The 16167-nt window shown below is 33.6% G+C and overlaps 1 protein-coding gene across 1 annotated transcript in view; it reads left to right on the top strand.

Annotated features, from left to right (window-relative positions):
• The window catches only part of LOC112057771 (homeotic protein proboscipedia), a 69245-nt gene that overhangs the window by 16336 nt on the left and 36742 nt on the right, over positions 1–16167 (top strand). The gene's annotated exons all lie outside the window — the stretch shown is intronic.

The raw sequence follows: 16167 nt of genomic DNA, 5'->3' as shown, positions 1-16167 counted from the left end.
CGAGAAACGGAGAAATATAAACCAACAGGATTGTTCAAAATCTTCGGTGCTTCGGTGGACTGGCAGCCTAATACAGTTATTCCACCTCAGGAAGTCTTTGTCATTGGATGTACATTAACAGCACAAATATATCTGTATGCGTGAACTAAAGAAATGTCTACAGAACAGAAACGCATTTTTAGATTATTATTTAGAGTGGTACAAAAGTTTACCCCCGTTTACCACAAAACTTTTGATTAGAACCCACTCACTGAGAGATGATATTCAATACATGTAAATAATATTGAAGTGTTTGTCTGTTATTTCAAGATGTTTTTCAAGTTGTTTACACGATACAAAAACATAATCAAGCTTTTTTAAAAATGTTGCATACACAAAGTCCTGTCTGTACAGTGTACGTAGGTTCATACAGAAGATCTTTACTAATTCTTCTATTGCAGTCTTACTCAATATTTTTATAAAAGTAATCAATAAAAATTGACATAAAAAGTGCTCCCTATATTTTTGCACAATGATATCAAACAATGGTATAAAGACGAAATGACCCCAAATTTGTCGCGACTCAGAACAATGCTGGAGTGGCATGATCCATCAAAATCCGTCAGCCATGGGAACATGATCTCACCTGGCCTTTACGTCATGTTAAACGCGTCTATTAGTGCTTGTAAAATTAGATTTTATTGCATACTGGTTACAATCAATAAATTTGTTAAAAAGCAATTATGTTAAATAATAGATGTGTTCCTAGGTCATGAAAAATGAGGCGCTCAAAAGAGGAAATTTCTCTTTTGAGATTTGGTCACCAACGAACGTTATTTAAACAAATAATACCTAAATATCGTCTACAATGTCGATTTGTGTGTTCAGGAAGTGTAAAAACTATATAGTATATATACATAAATAAATAATGGAATTATAGACAAAATTGTGCATGTGTGCTATCAGTTTTGTAGACTATTATTCTAATCACTTTTTGCGGCTCTAAGCTCTATATCTCCTCTCCTATAAGGTCGTTAGAGTAAGCTGATAATTATGAAATAAAAAATTAACATAAAAATTCAAATTTTAAGTAATTAATTCTTGTGAATTTCTGACAATAGCAGAACAAGCAAATGTATTTTCTAAGTAACTTTATTTTAGTAACTTTCTTTATTTAAACCTAAACACCTTGAAATGATGTTTCTTCATCCGTAATCCTGTCGCGGTAATATTTTCATATTTGAGCACGATTACCGCACGTCGGACAGAAGCCGCCCCCCACTGAGCGCGCCGGGGGTCGAGCGTTGAACACATTAGCATGACGGGCAATGTAGCTTCGATCTGCGATACCTACTCCCTATATCTATCAGTATCATGAATCGGTAGAACCGATGTTATTAAATCGATAGATCGATTTAAAAAAAAAAGATTGCAATGACTGAATTGCAAAATTATGTTAACTTTAATTATATTTATTTCATGCAATTACTTTACAATATGTTTATATATTACTTTCTGTTTATATATATAACGTTCAGTATTAAGCATTAAATAATAAATACCCTAAGAACTACAGTTGCAGAAGGTCGAGGTTACCTTTTTATTATTCTGTAAATTTATCTGTTTAAAATAAAACGTGAGCTAAAAGAAGGCTACAATTTTAGCAACAATTCAAACCAAACGGCAACTTGGTTTGAATAAGTTAAATAATTTAATAACTACATACATACTTGAGAACAAAATAGTTTTTTTTTACTCTTTCCTAACGTTTTGCAATAGAAGATCATTTTCAAAACATTTCACTGCACCTGCTAATTCTTAAAACAATAATATTCTTTAATGACGTACCACTAAAGTTTGATGCAAGTTTTCTGTATTCGTGTATAGATGTTTCCGTTTTCCGTATTTACCGGGATGACAGACTGACGGAACACGACAAACGTTCGTTAAATATTTTAAAACATTTCCAGTAGCTCTAACTGTGGAGGAAAAGTCTAACCAATAAACGAAAGATACTTCCTCCTACTCTATTTCTACTGACACCATGGTACCTTCTTTGTCATCAACATCAACAGACTTTAAACTAATTTTCAATATTCATAGCTTCTGTGACCATAGCTCATAAAGAAATAATTTACCTCGTATAGTTTACTTAATTTTAGCTAATAATTATTAGCACTAAATTATAAAGTTATGCGACTGTATCTACCGATCGGAATCGTGGCTGCATTGTAAGATGACGTTGATTCGAATTGTGTCCAAGATAGATTTTAAAATTACCATGAAAATCTAATGTGTCTAATATGGTGGGTGTCCATAGATCCGAATCGTACATATCCGACGCATCGCATCAAAATGATTTTTGTATTATTTGTACAAAAAGTCATACAAGTGCATCCACTGTTCCGCATCGTACGGATCGCATCAAACACATTTTATCTACATAACAATTAACAAGTCATAATAGAAGAAACATTACACAATTCAATTCAACTTAAATCCGATAAGTTTATCTTCGGACACCATCGCATTGTTACCAAGGCTATCTAAGTATACTTTTGATCCAATTCGAACATCAGAAAGTGGATTTAATTTAGCTAACAAGCAAGCTTTGCATAGACTAAAAACGCAAGTTAAATAAAAGCTTATAAAAGACTCAATTGAAATTATAACCACGTACAAAAATGTTTGTAAGCCCTATCAGAATTCGCGCATCCGTATTCGGGTCTATTCTTTGATAATAGTAAGATAGCGATGTAGCAGTGAGCCGGGGTAATCCGTCACTGTCACCGCTATCGAGCGATGCACGGCGCTCGCTGCAGCCAGACGCTTTGTGCTCAACTTGGATATTGGATTTACTAAGTTTTGACTGATTCTCTTATGTGGCTGAGACTTGTGACGTTCCGTTGTCACGCCTCCGTTGTCTTCGTACTTTTGGATTGTTGCTCCTTTTTTCCAAATGGCTTTTTCTGGCAGTTTAGTCTGCGTGACTTTCAGCTCATACTAATAAATATAATCGGCTAGTTTTCATATCTATTAATGTCCTTTATTAATGTCACACTGACAGAGAGAACATTTTATTTTTGTTAGATAACTTACACCTTATTATATCTTGACAAAAGCCAAATTCAATTTTCATTTATTTCAATTAGGCTTACTTTACAAGCACTTTTGAAAAGTCAAGTTATGTCATGATTTAATGGTGGTAATTGAAGTCGAACACTTAAAATTAAAGTTACGAGGGTTTCAAACGCACCTTGGTCCGAGAAGAGCCCAGGCAACGTTTACGTTGCTGAAGATTCCTTTTAAACTGTTGAGAAGTTTTAGAGATTAGTGCGAACTTTAAGTGTGAAAGTGTGGGCTATGAGATTACAGAAGTAGAGAGCATGCTTATTTGTATAAGCATACTCTCTACTTCCTTACTCTTATAGTTGAAAATCCAATGGGACGATACACTGACACAAAATTGTATCTTCAAAGTCGAGATCAGGCGCAGGAGCAACTATGAAATTGCTCGCAAAGATTTAATGTGCTTATTGGCCGCTACAATGAATTCCCCAACTTTATTCTAGCCTGGTAAGAAAGCCAGACAAGCTAACCTCTGGAACCAGAAACGCCTCAAATCTATATCCGTACTAATATTATAAAGGGATAAAGTGTGTGGTAATCTGAACTGATTTTGAAAATTCTTGTACCACCAGAAAGCCACGTTATGTGTAAGTGTCGTAAGCTATATTATCTACGTGTTTTAAAGGAACAGATGAAATCGCGAGGCGTTGGCTAGTAGGTAAATAACAAATAGACAACATAAAGTTGCGTAGAGAACAACTGCACAAAATAGCCTCATAGCGAAGACCCTTTTGTCTTCTCTTGTAAAAGGTAGGCATCTAGGGACATGAAACAAATCGTTCACACGGCCACGCCTTCGGTCCTATCTCGGGAATCGAAATTAAAACGAACTCCCTGCCTCGATCGATCATTTCGATTCATCTTTAATATGAAAGCATTATTTTTACACTGTCTCAATTTGCTCGGCGGTTGATTGACGTGTGATACCAGTTCAATTTGTAAGCTTTATTTCGATTAAAATAGCTGCGAAAAAAGTAGCACGTCGTTTTATATTGCATGCAGCTGTTTTTAAATAGCAAAATATAAATGTTTGTGGGTATGTGTAACCATTTTTCAATGCCTGTATTAACTTAATATTTTCGACATGTCTTTTTTTTAAACAAATTCAATATTCTTTTTCTTTTCAAAATAAACATAAAGCCTGTCCAGTGTCCAATCTAGGCAGTGTTTCTACTTTGTATTAGAGTCTTAGTGCTTAAATTAATAACGCGAATGTCAATTAGTATTAAAACAAGTCAACTACTATTAACCTTTTTTAAAAACAAGCTTTTATTATTTGTTAATAAAACGAACTAAAAAGTTAAAAACTGGTAACAGTCTAGTATCAAAGTACTCGTCAAGACGAATTGCACGAGCCCAAACTCGATTGGGTTGCGTCATTTAGATACGGAGTTCCTATGGCCACCTTCAAGCTTCATCACCAGATCAACTGTCATCTATGTCATCTTCATCATAATTATATTATATTGTCATCTGATTTATACATGCATGCAATACTTCTGAAACTAAATAAAAGCTTGTAATGAAACAGTGGCATTGGAACATTGTGGTGGTCTGTATATTCACATGAGGTAAAATCGCAAAGGTTGGTAACCCTGGCCACTTGGCATTGATGAAGCATACACGAAATAAAACTTTATACGTTTTTATAGGTTAATTTTCATGGAAATTTCATACGAAGCTTTAAATAATATCCATGTAAAAACACAAATGCACAATGGAAGTGAAATCGTATGTTGCCTAGATAGTCTGTAACTAAACTGGTGAAACAGTCGCCGTAACTTGAATACATTAGTGTAATGATGATTGCTGGGAATTCGGTCGTTTGTGTTGTTTATGTAACTTATTGAATATCAGTTATGAAACTTTTTATCTGAATCATATATCTAAATTAAAATAAAAACACTTTTCTATTACTTACATATTTTTTCATTTCCATTTTTTTTAATTATGCAATTAGATACCTACTTCTATATACAAAATTGTAAAAGTTACCATGATTTTTTTGTTCTTTTTGGTAACAGCGTGGGAGCTATCTATTAATATCTAAGTAGGTATATTATAGCCGCAATAGCTCAGTGAAAGTGGTCGAACTCATCACCGAAGATGGTGGCTCGATCCCCGCCCCTGGACTAATGTCGTACCGACTTCTAATATAGTACTTCCTGATTAGTTGGAGGGGAATCGCGTCACATTTTATAATGGACAATACAAAAAATGGTTTAAAAAAAATTGATTATTTCCGCGGCGAAAATATATCAATCTATGCAGCAACGTCATGAAAGATGGGATAAAACACTTTCAATGAAGCGAAAGCCTGCAATAGCCAGACTTACTTAAACCTCATTTTAGGGAGTCTGAAAGTTGTTTAGATAAAAAATACTCACTTTGCACAATATTGTGCAAAATTACCGTATCGAACTTCTGGATAACAATAGAATAACAACAGGTACCTGTGCTCATGTTTACACTTTCATTTTCGCAATCAATGCAAAATTTTGCATAGAAAAAATACCGATTCCGACAACACAGGTAGATTTTTTGTACCAGCACTACAGATAGGCGCACGGCAATAAATCTTTTGGCCGGCACTCTTTGATTTATGTGAAAAATGACCGTAAATTTGAGGTTAGGTCGGACATCGCGGGGCGGGTCCTGGGGCTATCGTACATGTCTCCCACCAATTACGTGTTGAACTCCGTCAGCAATCTTTGAAATTGCTCCTAAACTCCAGGCTTGTGTACCGGCTAGATAAAATTACTTAATTGCACTAATATAATATTATTGCTTGTGAAGGAAGTATGACTGGTTTTTTTTGTTGAAACTCTTATTTATACTCTACCGTTTTTTATTTTTATAAGCCATTTCTTTATGGACGTACTTTTTTGTTTTCTATTAATAAATTAAGAGTTGATACTACATGATAACTAAGAGTTGATACTACATGATCTTTTAATTTAATTTAATTTTAATAGGATTCCAATGATGTAACATATTAGCACATTATTTTCAAACATAGCAGTAGTATAGTGATTGGAACCATCCCATTAAGTTTGTAGTATTACTACTGTAACTTGTGACGGGCGGCCCCGCTCTTCCATATTTAGTAGACTAATACATTTGCAATAAATAATGATTAATACTAAATGACTAATAATATACAAAATTATGATAACTAAAGCCTAGTTTGGACTACTTTAGCATTTTAGTCGACTAAACTGCTAAAGTAGTCCAAACAAGCTGTGGTGGTCACACACACATAGATTGTAAATGAAAATGCTACTTAAGCATTTTCGTAATTATGACGAAGTCAATACGGGCGGTTTGTCGCCAGTCGTTACCTAACCGTTGTAACTGATAGTCAATATAAGTGTTTTATCAGTTGAGCCTACTATTATTTATCACCCATAACCGCTACCCGGGACACGACATACCTTACTCAAACCCCAATATATAAGTATCCAAATAGTACTAAAGTGGTACAAAAAAGCCTTAAGAATTAATACTACATGACAACTAAGTGTTGATATTACATGATAACTAAGACATGAAAACTTCACCGCATCACATAACAGTATTTCAAAAATGCAAATCAGCAAAACCTTCGTTCCTTCTTCAATTTCAAAAATACTCAAACATGACGTTTCGAAGATGTTGGTTTACTAAGCCTATTTTACTTGAAATCATCTTAAATAAACAAATTTTGATTTGGTCTCATATTATGTAATATTTTCTTTAAAAAGACATAAAAGTTGTGACGAGTTAATTTTGTTTCTTCTGTTCAATAGATTTTTAGTTAAAAACAACAAAGCAGCAACTTTGAAATAATGGAATGCGACATAAATCAACAAAACTATAAGTTTTAACGGTAAATCACTACATTACTCTATAATCATGGCATTCATTGGTTGTCAATACATCAAATGATGGACGCCCGTAACACTTTCACCGCCGTTATGTCATTTAGAGGACATAAATCAATAGAGCGTCCGTTACGGCTCTTGGCTCACGGAGGCGATGTGTGTTCCGCGCCTTAAGTACTGCAGCATTCGCCTTAAGAATATCTGTGTTTCTAAGAACATTTAAACACCTAATTTAAAGAATAACATAAGTGTTTTTTTTTCGCTATTTTGTATAATTGTCAGGAAATCATTTTCAAAAGTTTAGGTTTAGATAAGTACTTTCATATACTGACTATTTACACATATCTATTATCTATACATATTTATTTATTAACTAGCCAATACCGCGCGGTTAGCCTTATAGTTACTGTTTCCATTAGGAAAACAGTGATAAAACATAGCGTATGTTAGGTACTCTATAAATTTCCTCTCTGTTATGGTAAAAAAAAACATTTTTATGGTATAGTTTTTTAGTTAAATCTTAACAAACAAACAAATAATCAAATCTTATTCCTATAACTAATGTCTAATCTAATCTATACCACAGAATACATATGTTACAGGCCATACTTGAAACTAATTAGGACTATATCTAAGTCTACCTAGAATTTTTTTGAACAACGCAATAGGCGCTATTTATTACAAAACAAACTTACCATCTTCAAAAAAACCTACACTCAGAGTAACATTCTCTGGATACAAAATATATTAGTTCTAAAACCACTTTTAATTTCATCTATTATGTTTATCACTTTAACAAAACTAAATTAGCGTATCCAATACCCTTCGGTAACCAACAGGAGCCACAAACAAACAGACGCGTAATCCGACTAAGCCATAAAGAACCAATCAATAAATCACTTTCGTTTGGCCCGGGCGCCGCGCGGGGCCTATTCATTCCGGCCTTTGTCGTCATTGTCGGCACCGATGTTACAGCAATTAGACACTTACCTGCTGCCGCGGTAAGCCTATTATGAGCTCGGTCAGCTTCAGTGTGGGCGGCCTGTGACTCGGTGCTTTTGTGAGCGTCTGTAGCTAACCTTCAATGGCGGATGCTTCTAAACCGGTCTATGACTATGAAACTAGAAATCTGAATAGGCTCACCACATACGTTATTTGTTCACATAATCACGCAATAGCGTAATTGAGTAACAAACATCCATACATCTAAACTTTCAGATTGACAATATTAGTATAGATCGATAAATGGGAACTAAAACACTAAGTAATTATTTTCTTGTTAACTTGTATATTCATATTCAGCAGTTTTACATCCTCCTAGCATCAGAATGATCATGTAATTAAGAGATCAAAACCCAACTTATAAGTTTAGCTCAGGTCTCGTTTTTTAGTCGAATTAACCGCGACTACACCTCGAGTCAATTTTTAGTCAACGGACGCAATGAAAGAAAAAGTTACGATGTCCCTAATACCTGCATATCTACCGCTTCTATATCTAGTCTTATCTCTTAGTTAGTAGTACTTATTTCATTTTAATACCCCATAAACGATCGACTCTTAACTTGAATACATGAAATATGAACGTTTTAATTGTATAAACTGAATAGAGATAATCTCTCACCATACAAATCTGTTTATGGAACGATTTTCTCATTTAATGCGGGATTGTTTAGCACTTCGCACCCCAACCCTTAAGAGAGATGTTTGCTGTAAACTGATTTATCATATCAGCGAGACTTCCAAACAAGCATCATCTTACACGCATAAACCCTCCTATTACTGAAAATACACAAAAAAACATTCTGAACTCTATCTTCTTACATATAGAATATAAAATCGCTTAAATGACTGAAAATATCTTTTCTGGGTAAACTCGTACAAACGTTACATTTACAATAAATGTGCACACTAAATTACGTCTTATATTTGGAACGTTAAAGATTATGTTTCCTTGAATGTACTGGTATATACGCCGTTTGGGTTGTTGTAGTCTTGACACGGAGAAGCTTGTCTGAGACAAGGGTGCCATGTATCGTGTTGTCCGGTTTCCGGGCACTGGATCGCCGGTAATTAACTAAGTTTCTACTTTGCATATGAAAATTATTTCTGGTAGATATGGATTATAGTACTATCCTTGGAAATATTTAGCTTACACAACATTTTGGAAAATACAGAAATATGAATCTTTTGAACCGATGATCTTAAATTGTAGTAAAAATAAAATGTCATCCTTCTTATATCTAAAATTGTGTACCTATTAAAACAAATATGTAGTTGTATATAGGCATTTGATAAACGAAGGATAAATATTCTTACCCATCAACAAAAAAATCCTTCAAAACCTCAAGAGTTTCACAGTTTTACATCCGATCTATTCTAGGTTTAAAATACTGCCCATTGTCTCATTCACTATTCACACAGGGGCTTTAAGAAGAAAAAATCGTGTTAAGAAGAAAGATAATACTTTATTATATGATTGTGTAAGTGCCATAGACTCCTTAAAGGGCTCTGCGCGGTGTCGCCAGGGGTTTGGGAGAGCGCAAAAACGTCACTTGATGCAGAAGCAAAAGAGGAGATGAGCGGTACGACTCTTCCTCTGAGAATAAATATAAATAATAAAAATATAATTAGCTTTATAGGACTTACTACCTTGGATACGTCCATCTTATGCTTACGTGCTGCACATACTTACGTTGTGAGTTGATAATGAAAATACTTGTCATTCAAGATACCTACAGTACCGGGTACAGATACGGCGGTTACTGCAAACCTGGTAACATTATTCAAATGTGTTGACGCGACATACAGCGAAACACATAATGAAACCACGAACACACTCAATCATAAATCACGAGCGTCTTAAGGCCGCGAAACCTGTTTAATCATCTCGCGATGTTATTAATAACGGCTTTGGAATTAAACAATAAATTTGGGGCTAATCGCGCGTAGCCGCCGCAAAGCAACCGAGGCGGTGCGGCTGAGTCAACATTTATAGAGACAAATTGTTGCACCACTAGTGGCGATGTATTAATCTTGAAGCGACTCGTCCCCGCGACACTTAACTCAATGTTTGTGGGGTAACTTCGTATAAAAAGGTAGTTTGTTCTTTGTTGTTGTTACCTATTTTGTTTTGTTGGATAAGGAAGTTGGTTGCGACGATGTCTAAACTTAGTTTGCTTTCATGAACTCTTTTATAGGTGTAGTGCATTTAAATGAAACCTGCAGTTTAGTATTTTATAAATAAATACCCAAAAATAGTAGTCTTCCAAAAAAACTATTTCAAGGACTTAATAGTGCTAATTAAAAGATAAGTATAGTGTGTGAACTATTAATACGTACATGAAGATTAATGCTCAAGGACTCATAAGACTACTTAACTAAAACCTAAGGAAATACACCATATAGCAATACAGGTATTTTATATTACAATTCCTCACATATCAAGTGATTTGCTAAAAATATAAAAGTATCTGCTATAAAATTGTCCCATTTATTGAAAAAATGGACACATTTTTTGTTGACACACAAAAATTAGTAGAAGATAGGTATACTTCTATTCTATCGATATCCAACTCAACTAAATCATACATAGGTGATACATTTTGCGATTCCTTATTCCAGTTACATCAAATTATTAGCACCAAGCGAGCGAACAAAGTAAAAGGCCGCGCACTGTTATCACGGCGGGAGTGATAGGATGGTTTTCTCCCCATTTCCTCGCATGATATATCGTGCGCGCGGCGAGCGAGGCGACACGACTATTAGTGCATCCGTCATTAGTCTCCGTCAACGCAACATTTAGCCACTGGGGTCTGCATAAACAACTATATTTTTACGAGTACCGAATGTCTCATTTCCTTTGTTAAGGTATCCGCGTAACAAAAGGAATATATGTCTTTATTCGCACAATCACGCTAATATTATAAAGACGAAAGTTTGCGTGTGTGTAAGTGTGTAAGTTTCTTACTCCTTTTTGTAACTGCTTTAGCTTTGAAAAATCCATGGGTCCCGCAAAATTAGCAGAAAACTGAATTTCATGCAGATGAAATCGCGGGCATCACAGATAAATAAAAAATAATTTTAATTAATTAATTAATTGTTATTAAATCAATAATAATATAAAAGAAAAGAGGGTTAGTTTATTATGTCTTAGGTTTTTGACTTAATAATGATTAAATTTTTCATACATGTTGTCAGGGATACAGAATTAGAGAAAACGGATACAAAAATAATAGAATTTCATCCTCAAGAAATCATACTTTCGTAGGAATTTAATAGAAATTTAAAAGTAAGTTAAATTATATACATAATTAAATAATTCATAATCTTTCAAACATATTTTAAAGTACTATTGAATTATGTCTACTCGTACTAAAAAAATGGTTCCTATAGGGAAGTTAGGCCTATACCAAATTTCAGAAATTTCAAGTTAATTTAATAAAAATCTAGATATGAAATAGATTCACATACCAACAGAAAATTAATATTTATTTAGTAGCTTTAAACTAAATTCACAAAATTGCTAGCAGATATTATGAAAGATTCTATATAAAGATAAGTACAACATTGGTCAACTTCCTGTTAATGTAACGTTTGGGGTCACGACTCGTCTCGGAGGGTGTTAATTGTCTTGGACCACGGCGCGCTAATGAAGACCACTGTCGTCTTCAGAAACTATTGCTATAATCCTTATCTATTTGGACATACTCGTCTTATTCTATTTAAAATTTCTTAAGATATGCAGGTATTTCAGTTGCTCAGTTAATTACTTTGTTGTGATTTGGTTTCTTTGGAACAAGTAGTAGGATAAAATTGAAGAATCAAATTTCTGTAAAAATTTGAATGTTGATTATTTTTCTATAATACAACTTTGGAGTGGGATTAATAATATTTTACACCTGCCTACCAATTTTATGGTAAATGTAAAACTAAAGCTACCTAAGGTCGTAAATGGACTAAAAACTTAAAATTATTTTTAAATTTATTACACAATTTTACTCAAAAATATATTAGGTGCCAATACATTATTATTAATCTACGTAACTATTATAGGTTCAGTGAATACTTACATTGTATCTGCATACAAAGTTAGCAGAAACCAATAAGATTATTAACCCTCGTTAAATAAGTCGCATTTTAAAAAAAGTTACTTTAAGGTTTACTTTACAAGCACTATTGATACGTCAAGTTTTACTATTTGTAAAGACTACCACCGGTTCAAAACGCAGATTTAAAATCATCATTCTTTACAATGTTATCATCATTACAAATATTTACATTTTCAGCTTCCAATCAGCCAATTTAGCAAGGATAAGGGACAATTTAGCACTAGTTGCCAGATAACGTTTGTCTCGCAGCCGTCAGTGGGTGAAGGGTGCTAATTCTCTAAGACGCGCTAATGAAAGCGCCTTACGCCGCGGTGATCCCTGCCCGATAACCGCCTGGAATCCGCAGGAAATTGGCGCCTTGCTCCACTTGAACTTGTCCCCTATATAACAAGACACCATCCACACTTAGCAAAGAATACATAGTACAAGCTATTCGCTACTACACAAATTACTATTAGAAAAGTAGGTACAAACTATGAAAACTAATAATTATATTTCAAAAATTTTATCACCAATTTTGCAATTAAAACTAAAACTGTCGAATTATCAATTTATAAATATGCAAATGATTCCAAGATTATCATCTGTAGAATGCCATAAAGTAATATTAAATATACGAGATTAATAACAAGTCATAGAGTAATAGATATAAACACTGATTAAATTAAATCATTAATTTAAGCTTTAGGTTTACGTTAGCGATAACGAAGAAATAAGAAAAACCAACATCAAAAAAATTAAAATAATACGTATAAATAATACGTATTTGTATAAATTAGGTAGGTAGTAAGTAAAAGCTTGCTTTGAAATATGTTTAAAAAACATTTTACTAGTAAATGCCCTGCATATCACCAAAGTGTTTGCAAAGTCAAGTAAATACAATGTCGGTGAGTATAGTTTGGAGTTTCTATAACCACCTTCCGAGTCTATCATTTGTAGATCCCATAGTGATAAAACACTATTACAATGTCAAAAGTTGTAATCATTGCGACACGCTGAAAAAGTACTCTACATAGTTTTGTGTTAAATAAAAGGTTTAAGAAAGAAGTGGTCTAATTTAACTTGCAAGATAAGTTAATATCACAACTCGTAAAATCACTTCAATTGTGAAATATTTGAAATTAATCACTACAGATTTTAATAATCACTGCGGTAATGCTCTGAAAGTTGTCCAAATATTTGAGAGCACTTTAATTTTGTCATCATAAAAAACGGGAGCAACGTAATAGAACGACGTGCTCCCTCGTGATCGTTATATTGAGAGCGGGATCGATCCGAGAATCACTCCGCGTTGGAACTAATTTGATTTTAGCATATTAAGGGGGGTACGACGAGGAACATGTCTTAGCCACCCCGCGGTAATAACCGAAATGATGTAAGGTGCGCCTTAATATCCATCACGCGTCCCGTATTTGCTTATCTATAGACGCGCGGAAGTATAAAAATCGTCAGAGGGCTATCATACTGCCTTGTGTTTACCTTGAAACACTTAGGACTATTAAATTCTTGAGGAAAACGTCATTTCTATTTTTTATGTTTGAATATCGGTGGAGAATTAACTTTTGTAAATATTGTCACTACTTGCTTCACTTGTAGATAGGCACATAATTGGTAAGTACGTACCTAAAATGTAGATATTCTATAACTGTTTAACGTAGGTATTAATATAAACTTACTTTCTATTTTCAGTAAAATCTAAAAAATCTGGATTAGATAATTCGATTCAATTAAACAAGAATTCGTAGAATTTTAGAATTGACTAGAACATGAAACAACATTTCCAAAATTATGGGAGAGGAAAAAGCTAAGCTAGCTAAGTATCGCCAAAATAAAGTTACTTTTAAACATATCGTAGACTAATTCATTAACATACGCCAATCCTTTAAGGTCATTGACCGTAGTTGCAGCGTAACAACAACGTAATAACAAAAAACAATACACCCTTTCTAATGCAAAATTAACTAGGTCTTAAACGTATCAGATTGGAAACACAAAAAAGTCAATAGGTACCTACGAGTAGCTCTCGCGAAAAACTCATTTAACTTTACGAATAATCCCCGCTCAAAAATTGCTCTGAAATATTTCCCTACTTCGATTTTATTGTCTTCCTTTGTCCTCCTTTCACGATACATTTATTTTATTTATCAGAATTTAGGGATTAAGCGAAGTGCTTAGCGTAAACCGCGATCGGCAATCTCTATTTTGAAACTTGAGTTTGTTGAAGGTACTGAAGTGAAGGTGGGGTTTACAATCAAAGAGCAGGAAGTGTACGCACGGAAATAAATGTAGGCTTGAGGGGTAGATAGCAGAGCGTGGATGTCGCCGGCCTCCGAGACCTCTCAATCGGAAGCTGTGGTACATAAATAAGAGTGGATGTCTTATCGGTGAACGTTTGACACTTAACAACACTTTTTGAATGTGCGAATGTGACTTGCGGAGAACTTTACCTGATACGTATCTCTATTTTTTATGTAAAGAAAATGTGTAGAGCTTTAGACAACATAAGCCAAAACTTACTTTATGCAATTTTATATTTGGGTCGAGCTGTTCTGAATTCAATCTGTCCGCTGAAATAAGGTACCTATTGAAGATTATTCGTGATTCTTATACAGGATGTTCGGGAGTATTTCCCATAACTCTAGGGTTATATTCTTTAAGGAAAATTAAATAAAAATGTCTAAGGAACATGTGTTCTAAAATGAATATTTTCGTATAGTAAAAAATATTTCTTAAATTGTGTGCCTTATACGCATCCTTATAATTATGACGTAGCCCTGTTTTACGTATTTTAAAATGCAAGGATAAAGGCGCGTGTTACATGGATAGTTGTGATTATTTAAATTACTTTGTATGAAATCATAAAAAGTTTTTTTTTTAGTTAAAAAAAATATTATTTATGCAGTTCGTCTCCTATAAGTGGACTCGTCAACACCTTGAACTTACGGGAAATACCCCCGAGCATCCTGTATAACTAAATAATACACTCAATTTTAATAAAATAATAGAGTCACTACAAACGAATTTGCCGTTCGAAAAGTGCTTCAAAAACTAAGCCTTCTTGCAACTTGAATTTAAAATTGAATTCAACTTTTTTGTCGTCGATTCGGACGGATTCTACGACGCCTGAATCTTTAGATATAATTTAAATTTAATATATTTCCTTTTTAGTTTTTATAATATGCAGTTATAGATAGGTACGTAGTTTTAATATTATTGTAAAATTTTATAAAATTTAAATACATCAATAAAGTTAAAAAATAAAACTCTTTTGTATAATAATAGTTTTCAAAGTTTACAGAGCTTGAAAAAATATATCTAAAATGTTTTGTCTATAACCTATAAGTGGGTGAATGAAATCTAATTCATCCAAAATGGATAAAGCGGTTTATTGAACCGCGAAGCATTTGTAATCGTTTAATACCCTCAATTCTTTATCAGCGCCGGGGGAATCAGTATTTTACCGGGATTCACCCCCGCCACGGTAATGTATAACTTGACGAAAGCTAACTGATTATCTCCGCTATTTGTTAATAAAGTACAATGTATTTCCATATAAAGGTAACTGTAGATTTAACCTTCAGTAAGTTACACTATTATAATTATTATAGTATAACTTTTACGAAAATTATACCTAAGGGTTGATCAATTTATGTTTAAGTTTTTCTTTATGGTATTTAAGTTGAGAAACGTTTTTGAAGCAGTTATTTTAATTTATTAATGTTAGTGATTTAATTATAATAAGCTAAGAGTTGTAGCAATAAAATTTGCAACTTTTAGGCTGAAATTAATGTAAAGCTTTATTTTAATACTTTTTCTTCAAAATACTTTTTCTTAGTTTTTTTCTTTGTCAATCTATACTAATCTTTACTAACATCAATATTATAGAGAGGTAAAGTTTGTGAGGTTGTAGAGGGTAATTTCTCGATCTACTGAACTTTTTATGAAAATTCTTTTACCAATACCACGTTATGTGCGAGTGTTATAGGCTCCGTATTTCCATGGAAACGGGAACTACCTGGGTGAAACCGAAATTTTGAAATTTAGTAAAACTACTTAGGTTTCATGATCAGTTTGAATCAAAAAAGTAA

Source organism: Bicyclus anynana, chromosome 10 (genome assembly GCF_947172395.1).
Source record: "Bicyclus anynana chromosome 10, ilBicAnyn1.1, whole genome shotgun sequence".
NCBI classification, from domain to species: Eukaryota; Metazoa; Arthropoda; class Insecta; order Lepidoptera; family Nymphalidae; genus Bicyclus; species Bicyclus anynana.
This window is presented reverse-complemented; position numbering and strand designations above follow the sequence as displayed.